Raw genomic sequence first — 25,515 nt, 5'->3', positions numbered from 1 at the left:
AAATTCAAATGTTGATCACCAGTATATGAGGAATGCACACATGATCCCCAGCAATAAATAGCAAGTTTACTTTGAACCATTATTTACAGAATTCTTTAGGATTTCTAAACCCATATGACTCAAACTTGTCATTGAATTTCTAATATCTTGCTGTATTTTAGTCTAGTCAGAAGGCAAACAAATGGGAATGTTTGTAATTACAAGAGAATACAAGCGAATTTCTGACCATGTTGGTGCTTATATTGCATGAATCATAAAACGATCTGGTTTTTCCTTACATTTGGATCTAATACTTTGATCAAGCAAACCCAAGTATTTACACAAAGGAGGTGTTTGCCAATGCCCCTCTGAGGTACACAGAGGACTGTGAACCTTTCCATTACATAAAACAAATTTTTATAACCAGACATTCAGTCTAAATCTTGGCATAGAAAATCTCATAAAAAATAAAACTATTTATTTTTCAAACATTTGGGGTGGGGGAAATCTGTTCAACTGTCAAGTTACAAAGAGGCATGAAAATAAGTTGGGATCTACCAGCCTGACTGCAAATATCAATAAGATCTATGTATTTACTTAAATACTTCAAAAATTTACATTCTTCCTCCATTAATGCAGAATGTAGGGCCCTCCACATCTTAGTAGCTAGTTTAATGAATTGCTATGGTTGAAAAAATGTCAGCCTACTGGTCAACCCTCTGGTGATGAAGTAGAGTTAGTCGAATGGGTCTGTAGACTAGGCACATAGTCTGTCTCTGAGTTTGTTCTTGGAAGCCTTTCTCCTTGGTAAGGCTTGCTTGTTAGTCAAGTCAACTAGCATTTTTGAGTACTTATTATATTCCAGGTACCATGTTAAATGCTGAGGATATAAAGTAACAAACACACCCCCTCAAAGGAGCTGTCAAGGAACTCACAGTCTAATGAAGGAGACAAAGTACAAACAGTATATTCAAACAAAATGTAGAAAGAATTAGAAAAACTTTTGCAGATGATGAGTTTTAGCTGAGACATGAAAGAAATCAAAGGAAGCCAGGAGATAGAGAAGAGAGATAATTCCAGGCAAAGGGACAGTCAGTGAAAATACAGAGTTGGAAGATGGAGTATCTTGTAAAAGGAACAGAAAGGAGGCCCACGTCACTAGATTCCAGAGCATAGGGAGGAGGTTAAGATGTAAGAAAACTAGAGAGGGAAGAAAGAACCACATAATGAAGAGCTCAAAAAGCCAACTAGAGGACTCTATATTTAATCTTGGAGGTAATAGGGAGTTACTCATTCCACTGGTAGAACCTTAGAAAACCCAGGGTCACCTCTATGGCCTGGTGAAGCATCCACTGTAGGAAAACAGACAGAAATTATTCAACATTTAATTCTAATAAACTTTAAAAAAAAACTATCTTGAGTTTAAGAGAAGAAGGTTTTTATTGGGAAAGGTATCCAACTCTAGACACAGAAAATTGCCCTTGAATGAAAAGGGAATGCAGTAACAGGAAACAATTAACATTCTGGACCTATGGCGTAAACGTTTTTACTCCCAACAGAGCACAGGTTACCTGTTGTTGTATGTATGGTCTTCACGAGTAAAGTTCTCGTATCTCAGAACGTTCATAGAACATTAGTACCAAAAGAGATGTCAGAGGTTCCTTATTTTACATTTGCAAAACCAGAGGTCTAGAAAGGGGAAGTTACTTGACCAAGGTCACACGATAACTTAGCAGCAGAAACTAAGCCTCTTGACTGTAATACTGTATTCTTGGTACTACATCATAAAAAGAATTGATAAAGTTCAATAAGATCTTACAAATCTTACAATAATAACTGACATCTATATATATAGCATTTTAAAGTTGGCAGAGTACTTCACAAGTACCATCTCATTTACTCCTGATAATGACCCTGTAAAGCAAGTACTACAGGTTTTATTATCCCCATTTTATTGACAGGGAAACTGAGGCTCAGAGAGATTAAATGATTGGTCCATAGTTATAGATCAAGTATCAGACATGGAATCTGAACCCAGAGATTCCTGATCCTAAGTCTGTCTACCCACTGCACCATAAGAGCTCTCTATGGAACACAGGCAAGATGAGACTTTTTTGCAAGTCGATATTGGAAAAGAAAGAACATAGACTCAGAGTGTTAGAGTTAGAAGAGATTTTAGAGATCATCACTTCCAGATCTCTCTTTTTAGTGATAAGAAAACTAAATTCGCAGCAGGATTAAAGGATTTGCCCAAAGTCACAAAGAACAGTAGTAGAGCATAGTAGAGCTGAAACTGGCACCCAGACCCTCCAACTCCAAATCCAATACTAGATCCCCCATAACATATTACCTCTTGATGGTCATTTAGAAAGGCCTTTACTGGCTATCTCCCATGAACTTCCCCTCACCTCCACCCACATAGATACCCTTACACTCTTCAAGATTCAGCTTAGGCGCCATCTTCTCCATGAAACCTTTCCTGATTTCTTCTATCTGCTAATGCCCTCCCTAAATTTCCTTGTGCTTATTTTGTATTTATTCTATATAAACTTATACATATGCACATTGTCTCATCCCCAATAGATTGTGATCTCCTTGAGAGCAGAGACGATGTCATTGTCTTTTATCTTTAGTGCCCTGTACAATGCCTGGCACATAGAAGGTGCTTAATAAAAGCTTACTGATTGATTGATTTGTTCTCTGGGTGCAAGTCCTCCAAACACGCCCTTTATAGAAAGTACTGGAAATTGTTAACTATGGCATGTCTTGAGCATAGGTAGTGGTGAAATGACTGACCTATGAAAAAGATGAGGAATCCTGCCTACTCCTGAGAAGGCTTATCTCTTTTACCAGCTTCATAATCTTCCTAGCTTTAGGCACCCACCTAGAGAGCCCGAGTTCACGACAAGCTCCAACTGAAAAAGAATGATGGTGATTATGATAACTAGAATTTATAAACATTGTAAGGTTTTCAAAGTTCTTTATAAATGTTATCTTATTTTGTCCTCACAACAGCCCTGGGAAGTAGGTGTTATTATTATCTTCATTTTGTAGATGAGTAACTTGCCCAGGGTCACACAGCTGGTAAGTGCTTAAGGCTGGATTTGAACTCAGGTCTTCCTGACTCCAGGTCCAGCACTCTATTCCACTATACCACCTAGCAGTCCAATCATTTTATAGTCACCTTTTATAGTCTTTTATACAGTCACCTTTTATAGTATTTTAAGCCATGAGGTAGTGCTGTGCTGGCTGGTTATCCTGCATTACTGGGGAAGGAGATATTCTAGATAAGTGATATTAATACCTGATTAATAACTGAAGCGTAGCACTTTGAACCAAAATGCTTTACTTTAAGTTTTTTAATATATATTAAGCTTTCTTTCCATGATTACTTACTTCCCTGCATTCTTAAAACTTTCTTCTAAAGAACAAGAGTCTCGCTGTTTTCTGCCCTGGCTACACCACTTTAGTAGTGGTGTACTTTGAACTTTGTTTAGTTCTGGTAATAATTTTTAGGAATCCTAAAGAATTCTGTAAATGGTTTAAAGTAAACTTGCCATTTATTGCTGGGAATCATTTATACATTCCTCATGGGCTAGTGATGAACATTTGAATTTTTATATGTGGAATTGGTTCTCCCTTTAGTGGAAAAAAAATTGTTTCTTGGATAACACCAACAAAAGAACAGTAAAATTTTTGACTTTCATATCAATTGTTTAGCTTTGCTTTGCAACAGTTTGGAGGAGAAATACTAACCAAATAGACTTTGGATCCATTTAATTTTTCTCTGCCCCGGACAAAGTGCCCTGGTCCTCCTCCATCAGGGTCATTAGAACTCAGGAGGTGTTGACAATTCAGATCAACAGCAATTTTAAATGGGCATGCCCTCCATGCTTTGTGTTGGGAATATTTTTCAGAATAACATTAACAAGTTATGGAATATCTGGAGGAAGGTGATCAGGATGCTGAGTGGACTGGAAGCCATATTGTATGAGGTTCAGTGGAAGGAAGTAGGGGATGTTCAGCCTGGAAAAGAAAAGACATAGGAGATTTTGTGATCATTGCCTTTGTATACCTGAAGGATTGCCAGTAGAACAGGTAACAGACTTGTTCAATTTGTTTTCATGGGATAAAGCTAAGAGTAATAGACAGAAGTTATACCGAGGCAGATTTCAGCTCAATATAATAAAACTAATCATTAGAACTGTCCAAAAGTGGACTAGGTTTTACGAGGTAATGTGTTCCCTGCAACTGGAGATCTTCAACAGATCATACATGTCTACTTGCTGGAGACCTTGTAGAGGGAATTCTGTTCAGGTACTTTTAGATCTAAAAAAAAAGCATCTCTGATTCTATATTTTAACTTTTTATTGATAATTGAGGATCACCTTATTGTAAAATGCTATGTATATGTCTTATTTCTTATTATCCTTCAGAAAAACCCCTGTTTTTTCTAGCCTTGTCCCTTTTTTCATCAGCCTTACTACTAAAGGAACAGACTATCACAGATCCCTCTTTCTGCCATGACCTAACGACCATCAAACCCAAATCTCCCTGTGGTGATATTACTGGCTACATCTCTCCCCTGCCCTTTCTCAGTTCTACTTTGAAGGAACTGGGACATCCCTGGCCCCAGTGGAGGGAGGTTGGTGGACTGCCCTAGTTTGGAAGTACTGGTCCCAGTTTCTAGACTTATTTTCACACATCTTTGTAATTTGACAACTGTACAGATAGCAAACATTGATGAACACTTACTGCTTGCTATGCACTATGTTAGGCACTAAAAAAGATACAAACTTTCTCTGTCTTTTTGTGTATATGCATCTTTAAAACAAACTGTACATAACAGAAACAATTTCTTATGCAAACCCCTCTCTTTTTTGTGTAATGAAATGTTTATATGTGTTAAAGAGTAAGTTCACAATAAAAATAAAACTATACATACTACATGCTATACACAAAATTGCAGACTACAGCCCCTGAATGCCCTTCCCTTTACTAATACCAGGGTCCCAGTCTCCTTATACATTAGAATGTCCACTGCTGCCATCCCCATCACCTTATCACTACTTGACAGCAGTAAATCTATTCATCTCTAACACCATTTCTACCATCTGACACTCTATTCTTTCTGATTTTTTTCTTTTTTTCTGTCTCCTTTCTCTGTCATTTTCCCTACAATTTTGGCCTTCTTGATGAGCAGTTCAGCTTTAGCGCCACTGCCAAGTAATAAGTGCACACATTCCTTCAAGTTAATAAACCAACCAATCACAGTGCATCGAGTATAATCTTTGTCCAATTAACCAGTCGCAGCGTACCAGGTGTAATCTTTGGTGAATTGACTATTCATAAGAATATTGGGTAATCGTTGGATCTTTGGGGCAATATTTTAATTATGTCTTTATGTCAAAGAGCTGCTTCTTGTTCATAAGAAGTGGCACACTGGGAAATGTTTAACAGCTGGTTCTTGGGGCAAAAAAGGTAGGGAGGACACATTTTAAAGTTCAATCTACATTATTAATATATTCTCCATCACTTTCGCAAGTCTGGACAAGCAAAAAGATCCCAATAAATCAAGCCCTGATTTGTAGTATTTGTCAATTTCTCAGGTGTAGATGCTCACATTAAAATTTCATAATTAGCTCTCCTGAGCTGGTTTGAACTGGCTCTAGCAACACCCTTTGAAAAGCAAAATGTTTTGATACAAGTTCGAGGCTATTCTGGATTAACAAGACTGGAGACATAATGGTTTAGTAGAAAGAACACTGGTCTTAGAATCAGGACACCTGCACTTAAGACCAGCCTCCAATGCTTGCAAACTATGTGACCTTGGGAATTGCTTCACCTTGCTAAGGCTTAGTTTCCTGATCTGTAAGTAGGGATAATAATACTTGTATTTCCTACCTCACCTAGTTGTTGAGAGAAGAATATTTTATAAATGTTTAAATATTATAAGAATGGGAAACAAAAAGCGAAGGGGACGTAAATATAGCACTTTTGTTACTACCTTGTTAAATGGTGTGTGTGTGTGTGTGTGTGTGTGTGTGTGTGTGTGTGTTCGTATGTATGTATTACATGTAGGCAGCTAGGTGGCACAGTGGATAGAATGCCAGACCTGGAGTCAGGAAGACTCATCTTCCTGAGTTCAAATCCAGCCTCAGACACTTACTAGCTTTGTGACCCTGGGCAAATTACTTAACCTTGTTTGCCCTGTTTCCTCATCTCTAAAATGAGCTGGAGAAAGAAATGGCAAACCACTTCAATATCTTTCCCAATAAACCCCCAAATGGGGTCACAAAGAGTCATACACGACTAAAAAATGGCTGAACAACAGCATATATTACATGTTATATTATATATATGTATATATAAATACACATATGTAAACAATGCATACATATATAATATTTTGTGTATATGCATCTTTAAAACAAACTCCATATATCAAAAGCTCACAATTTCTTATGCAAACCCCTTTCATTATTTTTGTATACATTTGTATATTTATATTTGTTGAAAATTAAGTTCACAACAAATATGAAAAAAAATTTAAATAAGAACTGTTGTAGCCAGAATCCTGATCTGTATGATGTTAATAAATCATATTTTAACAGTTCTTTAAGGTACTACAAAGTACTTTCCTCATCACAATCGTGTGTAGATGGGTATGTAGTACAGGTGTTACATTTTACAAAGGAAAAACTGAGGTTCAAAGAAGTTGAGAAATTTATCCAATGTCATACAAAGTGCATGGCACCAAGTCCACTCTACCTTCTTCACCCCACAGCCACTTAGATACTTGAGGTGTTAATGGTTTATTGTCCTCACTAGTCATTTCCATTTTTCTCATGACTCTGGCCCTTACTGTGTGTAAAAACCAGACATCTCTATTATCTGATAGTGATGGAGTACTAAGGAGATGCATCAACTTCCCATATTAGAACATAAGCAGTTAATGCTGTTTAGACTCTTGTGATTGCTCACTCGGGTTTATATGTTTCCCTTGTTTCCTGTGTCTGCACTTCAAAGTTTCTACTCAATTGATATATTCATCAGGAATGCTTGTAAGTCCTTTATTTTAAAAAAAAAAAAGGTCCATTTTCTCCTCTGTAGTACTATTCTCAGTTTTGCTGGATATAAAGAATAAGTTATTCTTGGTTGTAACTTGTAATCTTTTGTCTTCTAGAATATTGTATTATAAGCTGCCCACTTCTTTATAATGCTGGCTTCTAAATCGCGTGTGACCTTCCCTGTGGTTCCATGGTTCTTTGAACTCTTTCTTTCTAGATACCAGTAGTAATTTTTCTTTGATCTAGAAGCTCTGGACTTTTGCTATAACATTCCTAGGAGTTTCATTTATGGATTTCTTTCAAGAGATAACCAGTAGATTCTTATGATTTTTACTTTCCCTCTGGTTCCGAGAGATATTGGTGGTTTGCTTTTATAATTTATTGAAATATAATGTCTAGGCTCTTTCTTAGTCATAGATCTTAGATAATCCAATCATTCTTAAATTTACATCTCTTCTGTATGTTTTCCAGATCAGTTGTTTTTGCAATAACTTACACTTTCTATTTTTTTCAGTCTTTTGACTGTTTTAATATTTCTTTTTATCTTATGGAATTATTAGGTTCTATTAAGTCCATTCTAATTTTCAAGGAGTTTGTTTGTTGCTTAAGATTTTGTGCCTCTTCTTCCAAGATGATAATTCTCTTTCCAAAACATTTTTCCATGGCTCTTATTTCTTTCATCTAGTACTTTCATTTACCAGTAGGCAATATTTAGCGGACACTATGTGCCAGGCACTAAGTCCTTTACAAAGATAATATAATTTTATCCTCACAGTTTCCCTGGGAGATAGATGCTATTATTATCCTCATTTTATAACAGAAGCAATTGAGATAAACAAAGGTTAAATGATGTGCCCAGAGTCACACAGCTAGCAAGTATCTGAGGCCAGATTTTAACCCAGGACTTTCCACGTCCTGGTCCAGTGCTCTGTCCACTGGGTCACCCAACTACCCTAATTCAGTATAGTAGAGGATGATGTATATGTTTATATGGATGTGTGTATATGTAGATATATGTATCTATATATACATACATATACATGTGTATATGTAAATGTATGTATATATACATACATATGCATGGGTATATATACATATAAACATATACACCTGTGTACGTATATATACATTTATTTATATGCTCCTTCTTTAAGGTAAACCATCCAAGAAGTTTTTATTCTTTGATATTCATTAGAGAGTTCAATTTTCATCTTCTGTTTGAATGTATAATATTAGGAGTCTTTTGTATGTCAAGATACAAGAAGCAGAAATCACTCCCTGCCCTGCTACCTACATTGATCTGCTAGAACTAAAAAACTGTTTAGTGGAGATGAGTGACAAATACATATTTTTCTCTCTTACTCTGAATGTAAACAATTTAACAAGAGTGACAGACATGAAATTATAATATGCAAAACAAACCCAAGAGAGTTGTTTACTTTCATTGGCAAATATACCACAGAGGATATTGTCTGTGAATTGGGATGTCATCCAAGAGGAGGTAGTAAAGGTACATTTGCTTTAAAATCTAGGACTTCTAAAGCAACATCTAAAGGCATAATATCCACACAGCCCAAAGCACCAAAATTTGCAATCTCCTCAACACTCCTCCCCATTCATCCCCATCTGAAGAGGAACTCCCTTCACACATCAAAGTGGACAGGAGAAGCTCTTGGACAAAAAAAAGGCCATGCTCTCTGCCTGCTTACTTTCCATTGACTTATATTCCATTTCTGGCACCTTGGGATCCCTAACCTCATAGGAAAAAATAGAGGATTCTGAACAGTTTGCTGTTTTCTGTTTTGATGTTGGCTGTTGCTGTTGCTGGTGTAATTGCAAAGGAGAGGTTGGTTGTATTTGTGTGCCTGCTTACACTATGGGCCATATCCATTTGTCACTGTGCTGCCTACATATGTTTTCATTCTCGCTGTACCTGAAGCTGTTGCAACTGAGAAGCTGAGGGCCCAGAGGAATTGAATTGTCCTTGTACAGAACATCTCACTCCTGATAACCAAGAAAAAAAAGAATCCATGGTTTCCTATTGCTTGGAGAAAATCAACTCTGTCAGAAGAAATCCCACCATTAGAATTGCTAGTAAAATGCATGTTTTATCTACTTCTTAATCTTCAGCCAGGCTGAAACATTCTACATAGAATCCAAACTGTATTTGATTCTGCTCAATCTCTATGGCTGGCTCTGTGTTCAAGTGTGAGCTATAATAACTTTGTCATCAAACATGATTAGAATCTCCACCAGGTAGTGCTACACAGATTAAACAAATCATCTCTGTTGTTTCTGCATGTTCAGAAGCAACATGTTCTTGAAGAGACGTTTCCATAAAACCCATTTTTTCATGATGAGGTGAGTAGAAGACTTGGTCTACTTTACTGAGAAAGCTTCTCAACCATATTACAAATCAAAATCTATCCTTGTTAAGATAAGGTCAAAGTGGGTACATAATATAGACATAAAGGATTATACCATAAGCAAATTAGGAAAGCAAGGAATAGCTTACCTGTCAGATCTATGGAGAAGGGAAGAATTTATGACCAGCAAGAGATATAGAACATTATAAAATGTAAAATGGATAATTCTGATTACATTAAATTAAAAAGTTTTTGTACAAACAAAACCAAGGCAACCAAGATTAGAAGGAAAGCAGAAAACTAGGAAATAATTTTTACTGCCAGTGTCTCTAATAAAGGCCTGATTTCTAAAATATATAGCAAACTGAGTCAAATTTATAAGAATATAAGCCATTCCCCAATTGATAAATGGTCAAAGAATATGAATAGGCAGTTTTCAGATGAAGAAATTAAAACTACCTATAATCATATAAAAATGCTCTAAATCACTATTGATTAGAAGAATGCAAATTCAAACAACTCTGAGGTACCACCTCATGCGTATCAGAATGGCTAATGTGGCAGAAAAGAAAAATGATAAATGTTGGAGAAGATGTGGGAAAATTGGAATACTAGTGCATTACTGGTGGAGTTGGGAACTCATCCAACCATTTTGGAGAGCAATTTGGAACTATGCCCAAAGGGCTATAAAACTGTCATACCCTTTGATCCAACAATACCACTGCTAAGTTGGTATCCCAAAGAGATGGAATGGAAAAGAACCCATGTGCACAAAAATATTTATAGCAGTTCTTTTTATGGTGGCAAAGAATTGGAAATTGAGGGAATACCCATCAGCTCAGGAATGGCTAAACAAGTTGTGGTATATGAACACAATGGAATATTATTGTGCTATAAGAAATGATGAGCAGGTAGATTGCAGAAAAACCTGGAAAGACTTATATGAACTGATGCTAAGTAAAGTGAGCAGAACCAGAAGAATTGTACACAGTAACAGCAACACTGTACGATTTTTGGAGGGTGGAGCCAAGATGGCAGCTGGAAAGCAGGGACTTGCGTGAGCTCCCCACCAAGTCCCTCCAAAACCTACAAAAAAAATGGCTCTGAACAAATTCCAGAACTGCAGAACCCATGAAATTGCAGAGGGAAGCAGGGCTCCAGCCCAGGACAGCCTGGATGGTCACTGGGTAAAGTCTATCACTCATGGAGCTGGGAGCTGAGCAGAGCAGAGCCCAGCGTGGGATACGCTTGGACCAACCAGACCAGGAGCTTGGTAGAACAGGCCATAGCATCCTGAATTAGTGAGCTGCGTCAGTTACCAGACTTCTCAACCCACAAACACCAGAGACAACAGGGAAGGTTACTGGGAAAAGCTGCGGGGACAGAGTGAAAGGAGTTTGCGGTTTGGCCACCACACGGGGGCGGGGGGCAGCAGAGGTGGTGCAGCTACAGAACCACAGATGTAGTTGCTTCTGGCCCCAGGCCCACCTGGGGGGAGGAATTAAGTGGTGGATCAGAGCAGGACTGCAGAGCCTGCTTCAGATCTGAGTCACGATCCGGCTTGGCGGTTCTTGGGGGAGGAGGAGTGTTGGTGTGGCAGAGCTGGCTGTGTAGAAATAGCTCTGAAAACAACAGCGCATCCCCTCAAGCTTGGAACAAAGTACTCTCTACTCTACAAGCAGTCATACCCTGACCAAAAACCCAAGGCTCAAGTAGTTGGCTGGGAACATGGCCAGGCAGCGAAAACACACTCAGATTCAGACTCAGACTTTGGAATCTTTCTTTGGTGACAAAGACCAAAACATACAGACAGAAGAAGTGAACAAAGTCAAAGAGCCTACATCAAAAGCCTCCAAGAAAAACATGAACTGGTCTCAGGGCATGGAAGAGCTCAAAAAGGATTTGGAAAAGCAAGTTAGAGAAGTAGAGGAAAAATTGGGAAGAGAAATGAGAATGATGCAAGAAAATCATGAAAAACAAGTCAATGACTTGCTAAAGGAGACCCAAAAAATACTGAAGAAAACAACACCTTAAAAATAGACTAACTCAAATGGCAAAAGAGCTCCAAAAAGCCAATGAGGAGAAGAATGCCTTGGAAGAAAGAATTAGCCAAATGGAAAAGGAGGTCCAAAAGACCACGGAAGAAAATACTACCTTAAAAATTAGATTGGAGCAAGTGGAAGCTAGTGACTTGATGAGAAATCAAGATATTATAAAACAGAACCAAAGGAATGAAAAAGTGGAAGACAATGTGAAATATCTCGTTGGAAAAACCACTGACCTGGAAAATAGATCCAGGAGAGAGAATTTAAAAATTATTGGACTACCTGAAGCCATGATCAAAAAAAGAGCCTAGATATTGTCTTTCAAGAAATTATAAAGGAGAACTGTCCTGATATTCTAGATCCAGCGGGTAAAATAGAAATTGAAAGAATCCACCGGTCACCTCCTGACAAAGATCCCAAAAAGAAAACTCCTAGTAATATTGTCACCAAATTCCAGAGCTCCCAGATCAAGGAGAAAATACTGGAGAAAATACTGCAAGCAGCCAGAGAAAAACAATTTGAGTATTGTGGAAACACAATCAGAATAATACAAGATCTAGCAGCTTCCACATTAAGGGATTGAAGGACTTGGAATATGATATTCTAGAGGTCAATGGAGCTAGGATTAAAACCAAGAATCACCTACCCAGCAAAACTGAGTATTGTGCTCCAAGGCAAAATATGAACTTTCAATAAAATAGAGGACTTGCAAGCTTTCTCAGTGAAAAGACCAGAGCTGAATAGAAAATTTGACTTTTAAACACAAGAATCAAGAGAAGCACGAAAAGGTAATCAAGAAAGAGAAATCACTAAAGTTGAACTGTTTTGTTTACATTCCTACATGGAAAGATGATGTGTATAATTCATGAGATCTCAATATTAGGGTAGCTGAAGGGAATATACATACATATATATGTATATATATATATATACATATATGTACACATATACATATATATAGACAGAGGGCACAGGGTGAGTTGAATATGAAGGGATGATATCTAAAAAAAATAAAATAAAATTAAGGGATGAGAGAGGAATATATTGAGAGAGGGAGAAAGGGAGAGATAGAATGGGGTAAATTATCTCACATAAAAGTGGCAAGTAAAAGCAGTTCTGTTGGGAGGGAAGAGGGGGTAGGTGAGGGGGAATGAGTGAATCTTGCTCTCATTGGATTTGACCTGAGGAGGGAATACCATACACACTCAATTGGGTATCTTACCCCACAGGAAAGAAGGAGGAAGGAGATAAAAAAGGGGGAACAATAGAAGGGAGGGCAGATAGGGGGAGGAGGTAAGCAAAAGCAAACACTTTTGAAAAGGGACAGGGTCAAGGGAGAAAACTGGATCAAGGGGGATAGGATAGGAAGGAGCAAGATATAGTTAGTCTTTCACAATACGAGTATTAGGAAGGGGTTTGCATGTGTATCATGTGACCTATGTAGAATTGCTTGCCTTCTTAGGGAAGGTAGGTGGGGAGGGAAGAGGGGAGGGAATTTGGAACTCAAAGTTTTAAAAGCAGATGTTCAAAAAAAATTTTTTGCATGCAACTAGGAAATAAGATATACAGGCAATGGGGCATAAAAATCTATCTTGCCCTACAAGAAAGTAAGGGAAAATGGAATGGGGGGAGTGGGGTAACAGAAGGGAGGGTCGACTGGGGAATGGGGCAATCAGAATATATACCATCTTGGAGTGGGGGGAGGGTAGAAATGGGGAGAAAATTTGTAATTCAAACTCTTGTGAAAATTAATGCTGAAAACTAAAAAATTAAATTAATAAAGAATGATTTTTTTAAAAATATACGATGATTAATGATAGACTTAGTTCTTCTCAGCAACACAATGTTCCAAGACAATTCTAAAGATGGAAAATGCTATCCACATCCATAGAAAGAACTATGGAGTCTGAATGCAGATCAAAGCATACTATGTTCTTCTTCTCTCTCTTTTTCTTTATACTGGTTTTTTTTCCTTTTGTTCTGATTCTTCTTTCCCAACATGACTAATGTGGAAATATGTTTAACATAATTGCACATATATAACCTATATCAGATTGCTTGCCATCTTGGGGAGGGGGGAAGGAGAGGGAGGAAAGGAGAAAAATTTAGAACTCAAAATTTTACAAAAATGAATTTTGAAAAACTATCTTTACGTGTAATTGGAGAAAAATAAAATAATACTGAGATGGAAAAAAAAATCTACCCTCATTAGCATACACTGCATACCGTCAGTTGCATGCCTTGTTGCTTCACCACTTTCATAACAAGACGCACAAAGATCATAATCGTAGCAGATTAAGCACTTGCATCTTCAACCACAAAAATTTCTTTTTAAATATGTGTCACAGCTGATACCTTCACGTCAAAACATTCCAGATAATGGTGGCACAGCTCCTCCTGGGCTCCAGCTGCATGCAAAGTCCAGCCCCAGTGCTGCCCATACTGACTGAGCAGCCTGGGCAGACAGCAGTTCTGCTTGTAAGCACTTGGGAGTCATTTTTTTCTTCTGGGTTTGTGTCTTGAGTAACCTTGTCACTATAATAGCTCTTTTTGGTGAGAATCTGTTTTTGTTTGCTCGTTTTTCTAGCTTGCTTCCTGATTTCAGATATTTGTTAGGGTTGTGCTCTTGGCACTTCTTAGGGGAGTGTCTGAGATCAGTTTTTGTCTTCTTGGGGACTTCTGTGGTGCAAATGATTTGATTCAGGGGAAAAAAATCTGATCCCTGCACTCCTCCTCTCTCCTCTTCAAGTTCCTCTCCTGGTCTATTAGAACTTAGGTCTATTAAAGGGACAAGTCTACAGAAATGTTCCACAGACCCAATTCTAATTTTTCTCCCTCCCTCCCCTCCCATCTTCCTATTGTAGGCAATTTTATATAGATTATATGTGTGCAATCAATTAAAACATATTTCCACATTAGTCATGTTGTGAAAGGAGAAACAGACCAAAAGAGAAAAAACCATGAAAAAAATGAAGTGAAAATAGTATGCTTCAATCTGCATTCAGAATCCATCAGTTTTTTTCTCTGGATATGGATAGCATTTTCTATTATGAGTCTTTTGTACTTATCTTGGATCATTGTTTTGCTGAGAGGAACTGATTAACAAAAGACAGAACTTTCCTTTGGTCCCCGTTCTTATGCCCTACACTAGGCTGTGGTCCCCCATATTGTAGTTGGGCCCAGTCTTTTAGTCCTAGTGCACTGAAATGCTCTATACACTGTGCCCTGACAAAGACCCCCATCCTCAGTGTCCACAGACCTTCCTGTTTGTCTTCCTGTGGTGAAATCTTCTGAAAATATGACTCACTGTGAGTTTTTCTTGAATATTTCAATCAGGACTTGGTCTGGTGCATTTTGTGAAGGAGTTATGCTGGAGGATCTTAGTTATATTTCTTCCTGCTACTCTACCATCTTGGTTCTGCCTAATCCAAAGATTTTTAATTTATCTCTTATTTTCTTCTCTTTTTGAGTCTTTTGAATTTAATATTTCTTGTTGTCTCATGGACTCATTAATTTCCATTTGGTCCATTTTGTACCTCTTGTATTACCCAGTTAATTCTCTTTCTAAGTGTTTCCTCCATCACTCTCATCTCTTTCCTCTGATGCCCTCAATTCATTTCTAAAATTATCTTTTAACATTAAAAAAAAACCTCCTGCTTCATTTTTCCCCATGAATTCTAATTGACCTCATGTACAGACTGTGAGTTGTTTGGTTTTTTTGAGGTTTTTTTGGTTTTATTACTTTGCTTATAGATATTCTGGAGATAGCGCCTTCTTATGGGTTAGTGTCTTGAGCGCCCTTCTTTCTCTAATAGCTTTTTATGGTGGGAGTCTTGTTATTGTTATGTTTTTTGTTTTTGTTTACTCATTCTTCATACTTCCTGACATCAAGCCTTACTTCCCAGCCTGGGACTTTATGTTAGGGCCTGACTCTGTGTACTTCTGGAAGGAATGTCTGCACCTTTGGGGGCACAGATTAGCATTTTCTGGGGTTCTGTTGCTGATTTCTCTGGGTGTTGAGTATAATATTCTTTACAGATCAAAGGAATGGCCCAGACCAGGGACCTGTAAACTTTCAGTGCACTCAAATCAGTGTGATCTAAAGAAAAGTCTGATGGCTTTCTTTCTGGTTTGAGTTTTGACAACTTCTCATCCGGGTTTGGGTCTGTGTAACCCAAGTATAGGCTTGCCTCTGATTGGAGGTCCGACAGACTCTTGTTGAACTTAGTCCCTGTCAGCTAGCTGGAAAGTTCTTCAGGGTTAGTGACAGAACTGCAGTCTCCCCTTGGTCTGAGCTCTCTGCCAAGGTCAGTTAGCTGCAGGCCTCAGATTGGGTTACAGACTGAATCTAAGACCCTGCCCTGGGTTAAAAGTCATATGGCTGTTATTTGCTTCTATTCCTGTTTCTTGCTCAGTACATAGCCTCAGGCCTCTCTCTGCCCTAGTCCCTAGTCTGAAGCCACTGCCCCTAAGGGCAGGCCTCTTACACTTAGGCAGCTAGGTGTGCAGCGGATAGAGCATTGGGCCTGCAGCCAGCTAGAGCTGAGTTCAACCCGGATTGATAACCTGATCTCTCTTGAATGACTATATATCTTTCATGAGACCTTTGAGTTTCTCAGAGCTAAATGCAATCAGCATAGTCATCCGCAAACAAGAGCATTTAGGGAACTTTCCCACTGATAAGAAATTAAACTGATGATAATAACATCCTGGTGTGCTTATGCCACTCCTCTATCAACTGATCTAGCCAACAACACTAGCAAGAGCAGTAATAGAAAGTACCCTCCCTGTTTTACCCCCAAAAAAATTTTTTTTAAAGAAGCACCCCTCAGAAACAAGGAAATAGACCATTCTCCTTCACCACCATTTTCTTCCTAGTCCTTACTTTCTTGAGTGTGTATTGAGGGTTCCTGTCCCCTTCCTAACCCTTCTGATCCAATCCTAACCAATGCCCTTCTATCCCTACCCTCAGTTTCCCTGTCCGGCTGCACATGCAAAATAAAAACTCATCATGTGTGATTGATGTGGTGAGTCTGGATCCCAAATCAATGCATCAATCAGTTGCTTCGTACTTGGTGCTCACCTGGTTCAAGTGTCAGGCAGATCATAATCAGAGATTTTGATCAGGAAAAGACCTTAGTGGTGATCAAGTCCAATACCCTCGTTTTTCAAAGGGGTACACTAAGGCCCACACATTTTAAGTGAACGACCCAGGGTCACACAGACAGTAAATGTCTGAGGTAGGCTTCAAACTGAGGGAATTGAAGAGATTAGCACACCTAGTAGTTAATTGTAGAAATTGAGGGAATCACATTGACTCCATCTTGTGACTCATTTCTGTAACTAGTTTAGTTTTAACTCAGTTATGGATCTAGTCCAATTTCTGTCTTGTGAGAAAACCTTATTACATTGTTTGAACTCAGCCTGCATGACTGAGAAACAAGGCCACCTCTCCCTGCTGCTTAGAGACCCTTAACTAAGGATCTAGGTTATTCTAACCAGGGTTTGATCCAAAGATTGATGCAAAGGGTGTTCTCACAATTGTACATCTTGAGCTGAAAACTGGCCCCATAGTGATCAGTCAGTTATTGTTTCCATGCTCTTCTGATTAATTATAGACACTTGAGAGAAATGGGACACCTCTTTTTCTGAAATCAGGGAATTATACCTATTTAGTCTTCCCCTCCCAACTTGGAAAAATTCTTAATCTTTCCTCCAATTAGAAATCAGATTACCTAATGTTGTATTGTTTCCTTTTAATTAATTGGCCTTATTTATTGTTTTAATGTATAAAAGTTTGTCTCCTCCTATATTCTAGGTCCAGGCCTATGTTGAGGAGGTCTGGTCCTGGTTTGTTGGGCAATTACCATGCACTGCTTAAGAAATCCATATGCTCAGAAGATCAAACCTTTTTTCCCTCAGTCATTCACCTTTCACCTGCCACAAAACCCAGATCTTCCTGACTCAAGTTCAGCATTCTGTCACTCTGCCATGCTTCCCTCTCTTCCACTCTTACGAGAAGCCACTGCTTTGGTTTCCATGCTACCATCTCTTCCCCTTGCCCCCATCCATAAAAGGGAAAATGCTCTACCCACCCCCCCAAAAAGAGAAATTCAAAATAACACTAGGAAAATACTTAATGCACCCACTGGATAATCTGCTTCTGTTCAGAGGCGCACTAATTTTTCTGTACCATGTCCCCTCTGAAACTGACCCCAAAGTAGGAATTTTTTTAGTTTCAGCTGAAAGAAGGTTGGAGTTTTTCAGAAGGAGTTTTTACTAGGAAACTAAGAAAAAAAATCATGAAAGCTGGGGAGCATATACATTTTTATCAGGCACAGGTTTCTGATTCTACATAAAACCTGGGCTCAGATAGAGTTGGCTTGCCTAGAATCTGAGTCCCCTCAGTATTTGTTGATTCTTTTTCCACTCTTCAACCATGCCTGGAAAGGCCCATCCCCAAATCCACTTCTTTCAGACTTTGGGCTTCCCCATAAGTAGGTTTTACCACTTACGCCCTTATCCCCAACCCTCTAGGGAAGGAACTGGGGTTGAAACACAATCCCTGCTCTGGTTCCTGGCAGGGATCACAACACAGGGTCTTTTGCTGCAAAATAAAGATCATTCTAGGTTGGTTACATGACTCACATATGAGGGTTGTGAAAATAATAATAATAGTAAAATTTTGTGGTGCTTTAAGGTTTGCAATGTGTTCCTCTCATAATATCACTGCTTGAATTAAGAAATGAAAATGCTATCTTTGCTTTATAGATGAGAAAGAAAAAAAAGACAAAAGAGTTGAGGGGACTTTCCTATAGGCATACAACTAGTAAGTCCTGAAGGTGGGCTTTAGAGTCAAGTCTCTCCTAAATCCAAATCCTTGAAATGTTGGCAGCCATCTATTGTCGCATGGATTTTCTTGCTCCTCCTTTTGAGAACAGAGGACCTTTCACAACATCCTCCTCCTCCAAAAAAATAGAGAAAGATGGATGGTCCTGAAGTCAGGAAGCCTGGATTTGGAATCCTAAATCTAGTATTTTTTGACCAGGTACCTTAGGACCTTATGTCACTTTTCCTCTCTGGGCCTCTGTTTCCTCAGGATGGATTCGCTTTTCTCTAAAATTCTTTCCAACCCTAAACTCTTATGATCTTATCACTTAACTCCTCAGAACCTCAGTTTCCCTTCCTGTAGGGAGGGTAAAATAATACTCACATAATCTACCTCACAGAGTTTTTGTAAAAGATAATGCCCTATAAGCATTAAAACTCTGGGGAAATGGGTATTACTGGGTAATTGATCAAATGCCAGAGAAGTAGCATAAGCCTAATGGAAAGAGCCTAGAGGTGGGAATAAAACAACCTACATTAAGGTTCTGGCTCTGCCACTTGCCAGGTATATGCCCTTAGGTAAGTCATTATTTATCTTTAGATAGGATAAATAGGATGATTCCCTAGATCAAAGTTTCATCAACTGGAAAATGAAGTTGATAATATCCTGCCTACAGAGATATATGAATATCCAGGGGGATAAGAGAAATGAGTTTATATACAAGGCAGGGGAGGGGAGTTAAAAGGGCCTGAACAAAGGATGGCAGTGCCTTCTATATTGTGTTAAAGGTTGAGAATACAATGAGAGAGATGACAAAGACCTTTCTCTCAAGGTGCTTATCTTTCAATTGGGAGAGGAATAAATTTACAGACAACTATGATGGAAGGGTGAATAGGAATGGGGGAGGTTTAGACAAAGTTCAGAGGTCTAAAAATATGAAGAGATAAAAATCACTTTTAGCTGGGGAGACTGGAAAGGCTTCATGGAAAAGGTAGACTATAATTTGGGTCTTAAAAGAATGGTGGGACATCAACAGATGGATACAGGAGTGGCAGAAAGTATGAGAGAGTCCATTCCAGAAACTGTAGGTAACAAAGGAAAAGAGGAAAGAGAGGTTAGGAAGTGAAGAGGGAATGGAGAATAACTCAGTTTGGCAAGAACATAAGAGTACATGCAGGGGAATAGTTTGATAGAAGGCTGGGCAGGTATTTTGGAGCCAAGATGAACTTGGAATACCAGAGTCAAAAGCTTATACTTTATTCAGCATGTAATTACTGGGAATCACTGGAGGTTTTTCAGTAGGGGAATACGCCATCAGAACAGACTGTTGGGGAAACTGGTGAAGTATTCGAAGGGGGGTGGGTAATTATAGAATATATGGAGTAGGGGAGAGGAGGGAGGGAAAGGTCAATTGAAAAACTATTAAAATATTCTAGCAGTGAACTAAACTAGGGTAGTGGCAGAAGGGGGGACTTCAGTTTTTACCTAAGATTAAAATAAACAAATGGCTGGCTGAATTTTTCTTGATTTTGTGGATAAGAAGTCACTGGTACATAATAACCTTGACGTCTCTCATCCATCATTTTTAGTCCTTTTGTATTTCACATGTTCAGTTGACAACTATATGGAAGAAGAACTCGTTTGCGGTTTGTTTTTCAAACACTGACATTCTTTGGGGGAAAAACTATAAACTGTGGGGCTTTCAATTGATTGAGGTAAAAATCAAGGAACATTAGAAGGCACTTTAGGAAATCATTTAGTACAACTCCCTCATTTTGAGACTGAGAGACTGAGGCCTAGGGAGGAAGAAAACCTTGCCCAAGATCACACTGCAAATTATTGACAAAGCCAAAATCAGAACTCAGATCTCCTGACCCCATTCACCATGCTATGCCTAGGTTCATGCCTTCATTCCAGAAGGCCTCAAATGCCATACCTGGGACCATGTATATATGCACCATATGACTAAACATCTTTCAAACTGCAGAAATGCCCAGAGTAAATTGAGAACCTACATTCCTAGATGATGGGGGATGAGCCTGTTTGCCTTCCTGAGGTTCCAGGGCTTCCAGGGCTGGTCTGAACCTGAGCCAATAATAGCTCTGAAGGAGTCACCTATCTACTATCTTTTATATCTGTTAATAATATGTCATACATACCATGTACACTCACCATCACAGACTTATTCCAACGTCAGAGAGTACATCCCGGTGGCTCCTACATGGCCCCATACACTGAGTCTGCTCAAGAAACCCTGGGTTCCTGATACACTTCCCTCCCCTGAGCATATTCCCAAATTGAACAGCAGTACATACTCACCACATTACTTTAAGATCCTCAGTAGCCTCAGCTAAAAGAAGAAACTGAGGGAAGCCAAAATCCCCTGAGTTACCCTGCCAAAGAAAGGCCTATGGGCTGAGACCCTTTTCTTGACTGTAGGAAGTTTGGATATCAGCCAATTACCAATTCCCCAGGCATACCCCTCCACCTACCCCCCTGTCCCCCACCCCTCTAACCACACTCCATACCTGGAATACCAAATCTCACTTGAGCTATATTAAGACAATCAGTTACCCTTCAAGAATTCCCATTTTCCATGGCTGGGAAGTCCAGGGAAACTGGGGCCAGGGACAAAAGGATTGGAAAAAAAAACCTGGTCTTTGAGTCCAGAGACCTGGGTTTGAGTCTCAGCTCTAATATTGATGAACTATTTGATCCTGGGCTATAATCTTTCCCCTCTGAGTCTCAATTTCCTTCTCGATAAAACAGGGATAATAATAATTGTGCTGCTTAGTTGTTGTGAGAAAATTATTTTGTATCTCTTGATGAAATATAGAAATGTAGGTTATTTATTACTTTTGCTGTTAACATTTTTTAAACAAAGACCAAGCAAACAAAACGGGTCTGTGTCTAGGAAGATAGTGTTTTTTTTTTAAATAATGTCACAGTAACTAACATTTTCTTTGCAAATTAATTCCTGCAGGCAAATTTTTCTTTGCTTCTCCCAGGGCCAAGCACTTCTCCTGGGAGAATCAGAGATAAACAGGGTCTGTGAAGCATCTCCAGACCTGATCTCCGCTCTCGGGAATGCCTGATCTGTCAGCAGTTACACAGCAGCTATACAAAAGGTCAAAGGGGCAGAGGACTTGACAATATCAGAACCAGAAGAGACCTTAAAACGTAGAGTATTAGAACTGGAAGGGCTATTAGAGAATGTGTAGACCAATCCCCTCTTTTTACAGAAGTGGAAAATGAGGCCCAAGGAACATGGTTGTGTAAAATTCACAACTCCAAAGCATAGGGTGTCCATTGAACAAGGTGAGCCTCTGGGTAGATGGGTAGGTGGATGGGATAGGCATCTTCAGAGTCCTAAAGTACAGAGATTGGCTATAGAAATTCAAACTGAGAACTGCACTGAACACACTACCTTGTGCAACTGAGACAGGAACGGAGCCTTTTATTTCTGAGCCAAATCTTTTAGAGAAGATTTAAAAGGTTGAGCCTTGAGACTATATTACAAAACAAAAAGCTTGCTAGATGTGGAGATGGAAGACTAAGCTGGGCTACTTTCTAGGCATTTAGCCTTTGGGTAAGTTTCTTCTCCCTTCCTCTAATCTATAAAAATGAAGGTATTGGACAAGATGATCTCTTAAAGACTCTTCCAGTTCTAAATGCTAAGAGCCTAACATGAACTAAATACATGAATTACTATTAAACCCCTATCAACCAGAAGGGCAAGAGGGAAAGGAGGCAAGATGGTGGTGATTGGAGTTAACTAAACAATATTGCCAAGAAGAAAGGTTATGGTCCAAATTATCATCAACCAACCAACAAATATTTATCAAGCATTTTCTGTGTCTGACACATGCCACCCTGTGATGAATATCTGGCTACTGGACCCAGATGGCTCTGGAGGAGAAAGTGAGGCTGGTGACCTTTCACAGCCCTCCCTCACTCAAATCAAAGTCAACTGCAAGTCACGTCATCATCTCTCTGATGTCATAGTCCTCTTCGAGAATGAAGGAAAATACAACCTGTGTGTAGTCCAAGCTGCCTGAATGGGGACCCAGCCAGTCGCATAACTCAGCTCGGCTTCTCCCTCTCCCTCTCCTTGTCCTTCTCTTCTCCAAAGCAGATAAATTTTGATGGCCAAAAGCTGCCTCATTAACTTGAGGTTTACTGGCTAGACTTCTTTCTCATATACCAAACCTTAAGCCTATTTCACTGTGGAGCTCATAGACTAGACAATAGGTCCCTGCCCAAGCACCACTTAATGGCTATTTTTGGGCCCTCCTGGCTCAGAGTGAATGTAAATAGGAACTGTTTCTCTTTTGGCCAACAACTCTGAGGGTCTTTCCCTTCCCAGTTAGATTTTTTTTTCTAATTCAAGGGGCCATCTTTTGACTCACTTCTGAAAGAGGCCTATTCACTGAATGGGCTTTACTGCACTCAGAGAGAGAACCTGAAGAGACCTTAGCCTAAAAGGGCCAGGGTCTCCCATTGCATCCTGGGCCATCTCTGGTTGCCCTGATGAATATCTGGTCACTGCACCCAGATGGCTCTGGAGGAGAACCTTGCATAGCCCTCCCTCACTCATATCAAAGTCAACTGCAAGTCATGTCATCATCTCCCTGATGTCATAGTCCTCCTTGAGAATGAAGGATAAACACAACAACTGACACATGCCACCCTGTACGTGGCAATAGATATAAAGACATAAATGAAACAGTCCCCATCCACAAGGAGTGTACATTCTATCATGGGAGACAACATGCATACATATAATTATACCTAAAACAAATACTACAATACAAGGTAATTGGTGGCTGGCAGCCACTAGTAGCTAGAATGATTAGAAAAATCCTCAAACAGAAGATTGCCCTTGAGCTGAGATTTAAAGGAAACTACTGATTCTTAGAGGTGGTAGTGAGGAAGGAGAGCATTGCAAGCATGGAGAACAGTCTGTGCCAAGGCAGGGAGACTGGAGATGGAGTGTTATATGTGAGGAATATCAAGGCCCATTTGCCTAGATCTTAGAGTGTGTGAAGGTGAGGAATGTAGGCAGGAAAAGTACGTGGCAACCAGGTTGTAAAGAGCTTTAAATGCCACATGGAGGAGTTTGTATTTGACCCCAAAGATAATAGGGAGCCACTGGAGTTTGAGCATGAGAATGATCTATCATGATGCTAGACAGTCAATGGGGATGCTCCCTGGGGTCAAGCTAGAGTTTAACCAAATTCAAGAGCAAGGCAGGAGATGTAAAAATAAATTGATGGCAAGGTTTTAAAATAGGAAAAGTCACCACCAAGGAGAATACAGCACACAGTGGAGCATTGGGCAACAGGGAAAGGACAGTTTGTCTTGCTCCATTTCCCTGCCTCTAACACTGCACTTTCATGGGAGCAACATCCTCCTCTCTCTGCTGTGTCAGCATTGCCAATGGCCCAAACTATTACTTCCCTTAAGCCAAATCACTCCTGTGAAAGCTTGCCAAATAACTTTTAAGCACTGGTGTAACATATCATGGTTGCATATATTATCTGATTTGGTTTTCACAATACCCCCTCCAATTCCTACATTATGAAGCAGATAGTGTGATTATTATCATTCCCATTTTGCAGATGTGGTAACTGAGGTTCATGACAGATAATGATAAGAATAATAGTGAACATTTTTTCTAGTGCCTGCTATGTGCCAGGCACTGTGCTAAGCACTTTACAAATATTATCTCATTTGATCCTCACAACAACCCTGGGAGGTAGATGCTATTGTTATCTCCAGTTTACAGTTGGGGAAACCAAGGCAAACAAAAATGAAGGGACTTGCCTTGGGTCACACAGCTAGTAAGTATCTAAGACTGGATTTAAACTCAAGTCTTCCTGATTCCAGGGACAGCCCTCTTTCCACTGCACAAATGACTCGCCCACTATCACAATGATAATGACAGAAACAGGTTTCAAACCCAAGACACTTGACTATAGGTAGTCTGATTTTCTATGGTGTCATATTACATCTCTAAGTTCCAGTAGCCAGGTTGGAGAAGATTGGCCTCACCAATACCATGGTCAGTTTCAGCATTTTCTCTCTAACTTGCTAGGGTAGGTGGTCTGAATGGTAGGCTGCCTGATGGACTCTAAGGGTGGTGCAGAACAAGGTTTCCTGGGACATGTGAGCTCTCCTGCTGTGGGAGCCTGAGGCCTGTTGTACTGAGAACAGGTCATTAGCACAGTAAGCATTAACTACAAAAAATGATAGTCAAAATTTCCATTCTTTTAACTCATCAGTCTAAGTTAAACACCCAAAACATTCAAACAAAGGCCAACTGTCCTTGGGTCAGAGCTATAATGAAGGATTAAAATAGAAATTCCTCAGAAGCTTTTGGGAAACTCTTGTTTTTTTGCCAAACATTTTTTCAACTAGGTCTTTTTCTCTAAGCATAGATCCTCTCCCCTTGCCTGCCTACCCTGCAAAGCTTGGCAGGGTTCATGAACAGATGGGACAATTACCATTCAAGAGGAATACTTCCTGTCCTAACAGGGACTGCCCCCCCACCCCAGTACCCCACCCCATCCTCATCCCAATGTCATTAATTGGTTCTGTGTAAGCATAATGTTAGGCAAAATGATGTTACTGGAGGCTGCAAGTACCACAGGAACATTCCAATAAATTAAGATATATTTCTGAGCCAGGGGGGTAATGGCATAGTTGATATAAACTGAATGGGGTGGAGTCAGCTGAAATGAATGCTGAAGACAGCTGAGGTGGTTTCAGTCACATGGTCCAAATGATGTTACTGTGGAGTGTTTGTTTTTTGTTTTCAATGTTAAGGGAAGGTTGGGTAATGATCTGAATACAATGTAATTGTGAAATGACCATTCTGGGAAATGATATATGAAGTAAACATATTGAAACAGACTATCAGAGCTAGAAAGCATATTTGGGTCATATCATTCAACCCCTGTTTAAGCAAGAATCACTTCTACAATATCCATGACAAATAGCTATCTAGCTCTACTAGAAGGCCTTCACTGTATCCCAAAGAAATCAGACAAGTGGGAAAGGGACCCATATATACAAAAATATTTATTGCAGCTCTTTTTGTGGTGGCAAAGAACTGGAAATCAAGGCGATGTCCATCAATTGGGGAATGGCTAAACAAGCTGCAGTTTATGAATGTAATGGAATACTATTGTGCTATAAGAAATGGGGAACATATGGACTTCATT

The 25,515-nt window shown here is 39.3% G+C and overlaps 1 protein-coding gene and 1 pseudogene across 1 annotated transcript in view; both read right to left on the bottom strand.

The window, feature by feature from the left end:
* The window catches only part of RALGPS1 (Ral GEF with PH domain and SH3 binding motif 1), a 573,263-nt gene that overhangs the window by 464,625 nt on the left and 83,123 nt on the right, over window positions 1-25,515 (bottom strand). The gene's annotated exons all lie outside the window — the stretch shown is intronic.
* Window positions 8,537-13,831, bottom strand: LOC118841187 (annotated as a pseudogene).

The sequence above is a fragment of the Trichosurus vulpecula genome, chromosome 3 (assembly GCF_011100635.1).
Source record: "Trichosurus vulpecula isolate mTriVul1 chromosome 3, mTriVul1.pri, whole genome shotgun sequence".
NCBI classification, from domain to species: Eukaryota; Metazoa; Chordata; class Mammalia; order Diprotodontia; family Phalangeridae; genus Trichosurus; species Trichosurus vulpecula.
Note: the sequence above shows the minus strand (reverse complement) of the source record. Positions and strands in the feature narration are given on the sequence as shown.